A 7,024-nucleotide genomic window follows, 5' to 3' on the forward strand; every position below is an offset into this window, starting at 1 on the left:
GGAGCTACATGCATTTATTTCTAATTTGTGAGTCTTTAAGTTTGTTGGTTGATTTATGAAAATCCAATCTACTGCATGGATTTATTTTGTGATTCTTGAAAATGAATTGTTTGTTTTTTCATTATTTTGTTTGTGGGAATTTGTCTGCCCAAAAATTATGGAGCTTGGGAATTTACCTGTGTTGTTTGAACATGTTTGTTTGCACGTGAGCATAATCAATTTATATTGCTCACAACTAAGTTGAATGCATTTGAGAATAATATCATGTATATGCTCAAGAATCAAGCTGACTAACTACATCAATAGTTAAAGAAATGGTTCCGTGTTTTTTAAGCTAAAACCTTGGCTTGACTATATCTATAAACTACTTTCTTTTAATTAGCAGAAAATATAATCTATTTTTTTACGATAAAGTTTGAGATATCTTGAATACTGAAATGCTACTTAATAATCAATTCAATACTTCGCTCTCATGAGTACATGATATTCAAATCTATACATATCACAGGTAGACAGGCTTCAGACGAAGCAAGGAAGATGACCCTGATGTTGGGTTTGTAGTTTTGAAGATTGTCTTTTTACCTCCTAAGTCACTTGTATTTTTATTTCTTGTTTTCGCCTAAAATATGGTTGGAAATTTTTTAAGGGTAGAGACAAGGCATTTGCAGCTGATGGTGACATTGTGTCCATCTATAATATGCTGAAAGAAGATAGAATAATAATTTCCTTGTCTATTATATGGGTACACATAACCCTGTATGGATATGTATAATATGTGATACACTGAAAATCATTGCATCACTACCTCTGTGACATTGCTATAGTTCAATTCCAAAAGTTGAGTCGTACATCTTTGTCTGAAGTACCCATCATCACTCATTGCTCCACTTACTTCTCATGTTTTTGCTTTATTTAATATTGCGATTTTGTTTTATAGTTGGATTATTTAGCTAATGAATGTGTTTGTGTGGTTTCTCTTATATGCATTATAGTCAAGGCTCTATTTCGGTAGGATGCTACTTTTGGTTAACTGTTTTATGCCAACACTATTGGGTTTGGTAATAAAGAGATGTCATAACTTCTAAGTGAGAATAATTTTGCTGCATTTTTGTCTGTTGTCCTTATTTCTTCTCTTATTCATTCTATCAATTTTGTAAAAAATAATTATAGATTGTGTTTTTGATTCATGCAAGGAATCTAGAAACTTGCAAGCATTTCTTCTGGAGAATATATAGTTTTATATATTTTCTCGGTATGTATTTGAAGCCACATGTGACTATCTCTTAGCTCATGATTGTTTTGTGTAATTACTAATGTTGCAGTATCGATCATCCGCTTTAAGATAATGAAATTTTATGAGTTGCATTTTTTTTTTTTTGATGATCTGCACATGTTTTCTTTATATGTACGTAGGTGATACCATTAATATAGTAAAGGTTTTTGTCACGACTGCTACCGTTTCGGAGGCTGCACTCATTCACGAACGATATCTGGAGTGCAAACACTCCGTGAGGTTGTCCACATCGAGCCAATTGACTGGACATTCAAGGATGTACGTAATCATTTTTATAACTTTATATTAGATTATAACTTAAAAATCTCGCAAGTAAATTCTTATATAATTTTGCACTATGTTGGTAGCTCGTTCGTCACCCGTAAATGTCGTGTATGTTCACTTTGACGCTGCATAGGGCGACGCAGCGTTGCATGTAATTCTATGATGATAACTTTTGTTTGTGGATTGATACCGACTGAGTCATTTTTGTAGGTTGAACTTGCGTACTCTATTTCCTTTTGTGTGCTGGTTGCTATGCTTTGCCTTTGAATTGTATATGTTGGTTGGATTGATAACAAGTTATGTTCCTAGACAATGCGCACTTGGTGCTACGTATGGTGATACAAATTTTCTATAATACTTTTATATATTTTAATGTTATTTTGCAGTAGTTTTTTACATCGTATAGGTTTTTCAGTTCTGATACTTTTTTTTGTGTTATTACTGTTGAGCACGAAAAATAAGGTTAGGGTTTGAGCCCAAGAAGAATGGATGGATGGGCCCAGTGGTGATCCAGTGGTGGGCCAGAGTCATTCGATCGAATGGTTGTTAGGGCCAGCCCGGTCAGACGGTCAGCCCTACGGACACTTTTCATCTGAGTGTAGGCCTTGAGACGGTTAGTCGGTTGGTCACAGATATTACCGAGGTGAAAACAGTTTTGGTGGGATGGTTGGTCGGTTGGTCACAAAGGTTACCAACGTGGAAACGGTTTTGGACGGATCGGATCGGTAACCGACGCGGAAGCATTTTTTTGACGGTTCAGATTGGTAAACGACGAAGAAGCAGTTTCTGACGGTTCAAATCAGTAACCGACGAGGAAGCAATTTTTTACGGTTACCGATGTGGAAGAAGTTTTTTTACGATTACCGACATGGAAGCAGTTTTTTTACGGTTAATGATAGAGTGTAGACATCTTCAAAGGTAACTGGCATGGAAGTGGTTCTGGACGGTTTGATTTGATACGTATATAAACAACCTTAGTGATAGAGTGTAGGCATCTTCAATCAGACAATTCTAAGAGAATCTCATTGGGGATCACCATTTTATTTCCAGTTATCCTTTTCAGTTTTCTTTTTTCTTTTCTTTAGCAATATTATGTATTGTATATCTAGGGATCCGTGATCTCAGACACTTGTTTAAGTTCGAAATATATTTTGAATTTTACTTTTTATCATTGAAATTTTACCATCAACAAATTGGCGACCACAGTGGGAGAAAGGAAAAATTGTTGATCCTACGTCTAACGAAAATTTTATACAACTCCAATCTGGTCGAGTCGTTGCAAAGAACTTCATGGCAGGTTCTCAATCTCAAAGTCTCAACATAACCATCGGGGCCACCACGGCAACGCCACCATCGATCCCCACTGTGGGGGTCGTCTCTCAAATACCATTTGAATGGTTAACTCATGTTCAACAAATGAACTATCAACAAACAAAAACTATAACAAAAATTGATACGGAATATGATGGATCAAGCCCTGTCGAGAGTTACACTTCACTCTGCGCCTTCACCTCCAAGAATGTCTCCGTCGCACTTTCAGGCAAACTTCGCAGGGCCGGCGTTAGTTGATAGCACCATTCCAAGTGCTACATTTTACTCCGGAATTATTCACAAAATATAAGTTTGTTACTAATTAATAATGAAATTATTCACGGAAATAAATTCCGTGAGTACTCTATTTGACATGGATGTCCGAACGTCAAGATTCACAATTCCAAAACCTCAAATCGGACCATCTTCAAGAACTCGAGAGAAAGCTTGGATTAAAAAATTACAAGGTTTGATGATGAAGTTTGCAAGTTTGAGAGCAATAAAAGCCCATGTTGCAATAGCCGAACACTTGTCAATGGATGCCGACATTGAAGCTTGCAACGCCTCAATCGGACAACTAACGGAAAAGTTGTGCAAACCTAGGAGTATGCTAAAATAGAGGATTTTATATGTAATTACAAAAATCAAGGTTTGCACATGCTCAAGTGGGGGGACCTTCCATTGGGACCACTTATATCTATATATATATATATAATAAGCTCTCATATGTCTCTCACATGCAAGGGGGGACCACATTGGAAAATCGCTCCACTTGCCCCTTCCCCCACTCCTTTAAATAGGACTCTTAAGGCTATCTCCAACCCATCAACTCCATTTATGCAGTTTTAACTCTAAATATGCAGTTGCTACAGTAATTTTAATCTAACCATAACTCTATTTTTCACTATTATTCTTCAAATATTCAATTTTTCCTATTATTTTAAACAACTTTTTATTTTTATAATTTAAAATAATTTTTTTTTTAATTTAGAAAAATAAAAAATAAATTTAAAATTTAAAATTTTAAAAATTAAAAAACAAAATAAGGAAGCAACGCCATTTTTTGGCGTTGCTACAGTGCATCACCAAAATTGGCGTTGCACTATAGCAACGCCAAAAAATGGCGCTGGATTTGGCGTCGGTTGATCATTTTTATGAATATTTGATCATTTATGATCATTTCTTTTTTATGAAAATTTATGTTTGATAGCAATACTTTCTCTTTTAGTCTAATATTTCATGGAATGCAATTCCATTACATGCTCCATGGGGTTTAGTTTAAAAATTCGGGTTTGAGTATAAAGTATCAAGTTCGTGGCATTTAGAGAAGGTGGAAGAGCTCTCCAAAGTGTCGACCGAGATGGTGCCTTCGTGGAGGATAGTTCGATGCTAAAAGGATATCAGGTCGTGCTTACATTAGTACGTACTTAGGTTTGCTTCTCTTTCGATTATCTTTTTTCTCACTTTATTCGTTTCCGCTTAGTTAATTTGTTATTTTCTTAGTTAGTTCCGTTTAGTTGTTCGTTCTTTCTCGTTGTTTATTAGATAGTTCCGTTTTAGTTACTTTATTCCGTGTCTTGTGTAGTTGATCAATTTCGGTCAATGACACTATTTTTATTTTTATTTTGTAGTGTCTCTCTATATTAAAATTTTGTTTATCTATATCTAAATTTCTTTATATATATATATAATTAATTAATTTATATTAATCATAAATAAATATATATTCCATTTATGTATAATATACTTCATCAATCCCGCATATTATCTTACATTTTTTATTTTTATCCGTCTCACATTTGATGTCCCTCTTTTTTTGGAAAAAATTACATATTTAAATTTTCTAATTTAATTTTTTATTTTGTTTTTAATTTATAATTATTTGTATTATACTATAATTACTTTTACCAATACATTTTAAATTATTTACTAACCATATATATTCCTTCTAAATTATCATTTCAACAATAATCATGATACCATATCTCGTACGGAGACTGTATAGAATTTTATTATTTATAAAATGGTATTTATATTGTATATATGTTATTATATATAATTTAAAAGAATAATTTAATATATATTTTAACTTTTTTATAATCATATATTAATTTTTATTTTGAAAATATAAACAGTACTATTGAAATAAAAATAAATAAATAATATCATAATTTATTATCATTATGTCACTAAATTTATATTACCATGTTACTAACTAAATGCGTAAGTAGATAGAAATAAAATCGGTAAATATTTGTTAATAATAAAAAAATAATTTATTATAAATAAACTATACACAAATTTAATAGATAATGAAAAAGTGATATAATTACCACAAATAAAAAAATATTGTGTATTATCTTATTTAGCAGGGATTTTTTTTTTCTTTTAATCTTGTTATAAATAGTACCAATGAATCTGTTTTGTTTTTCTTTTTTGGTTCGCAAACTCGGCGGTTTTTATTTTTATTTTTAATTTGGCTAAATCATTCTATCTGTTACTATTTAATCCCTTTTTTTTTCTTAATTTTTTGTCCATTTCTTTCATTTCATCCATTTCATATTAGTTAACTTTTTTTTAGGAAGAATTATAAATTTTATTATTTATCAATTTTTAATAATTTTAATCTTAATATATAATATATAATGATTTATATTATACTATAATAATTTTTAGTAATATATTTCTTTATTATTTACAAGTTATGTCATTTATAAATTTTTATATTTATGGTACGCGCACAAAATAAGAGAGAGAAAAACAAATGGTGCGTTTCGCAATTAGCTGATAGCTTTTAGCTGTTAGCTGATTCAATTAGTTGTTAGCTGTTAGCTTATTTAATTAGCTGGTTTGACTAGCTGATTCAATTAGCGGTTTGTATTAAAGTGTTTGATAATACAACTGTTTGAAATTAGCTGTTTATACATAAAATAACTATTAAGGACATTGATACATTATTTTTTAAAATATTTAATTTTGTTCATTTTGGTTTGAAATTTATGAGAATTTTTGTTATTAATTATTAAAAATTATAAAATATTATAAAATATTTATTTTTATATTTATTATTTAGATGTGAGAAATTATTTTACTTAAAAATAATAATTTTTTATTGAAATTATATAAAATATAAAATAATAAATTTTTTGTATATATATTTTTATTATGTTAATTATTTTTTTAATATATATAAATAAATTAATAACCTTTACTTTTTCGATTTGATTTAGTTTAAAAAATTATATATTTTACAAATAAAATAATTTTTATGTAATAATTAATAATAGTAATTATTTTAAATTTACAAAAATAAAAATATAATTTAATAAATTAAATATATTAAAAATAATTAATAAATACTGCTATAAAAATATATTTATATGTATAAAATAAATAATTAAGTTTTAAGGGTAAATAAGGAATAACTAAAATTAAAATGAAAAACCTCTTTCAAAACGCTGGGTAGGTGAGGTTTTCAGAAATTAGCTTTTTGGGTCCAAAAAACTCTTTCAAAAAGCTAATTTATCAAACACTTAAATTAGTTTTTTGACTGATCAAATAATTAAAAGCTATTTAATAAGTTAAAAGCTCTTCAAAACGTTGTTTCTCAAACACCCTCAAAAAAATATAAAAGAGAGAGAAAACAACATTCTTTACTAATATTTATATTCTTATTTTATACAAATATAAATCTCTATTTAAATAGATATTTTTAGACTTACTTTTGAATTTTAAAAATATAGAAAAATTAATTAATATTTCATACTTTATTATAAATATATATATGTTGTGATATTATTATAGAATTAGCCAATAAAAATATTAATTATTTTTACCGCTAACCACTATTTTATATTTTGTATTATATTATATATATTGTATATAATATATATAAGTAGATAAGTAAATATATATATATATATATGTATGTATGTGTATTATTATATTATATAATATGTATTATGTATGTATAAGTAATAAATGCAGAGAGATGAAAGTAATGAATGGAGAGAGAGGGGGGAAAGGATTTGGTTCTCAATTAATTTAATCATTTGCTTACTTATATATAGACAAATGATGCGGTTTATCAATGATTATAAAAGCATCCACATCTTGTCGACGTAGCTGTTGCGTGTTATAACACTCCCCCTTGGA

Source organism: Andrographis paniculata, unplaced genomic scaffold (assembly GCF_009805555.1).
Source record: "Andrographis paniculata isolate CXL003 unplaced genomic scaffold, ASM980555v1 Contig62END, whole genome shotgun sequence".
Taxonomy (NCBI): Eukaryota; Viridiplantae; Streptophyta; class Magnoliopsida; order Lamiales; family Acanthaceae; genus Andrographis; species Andrographis paniculata.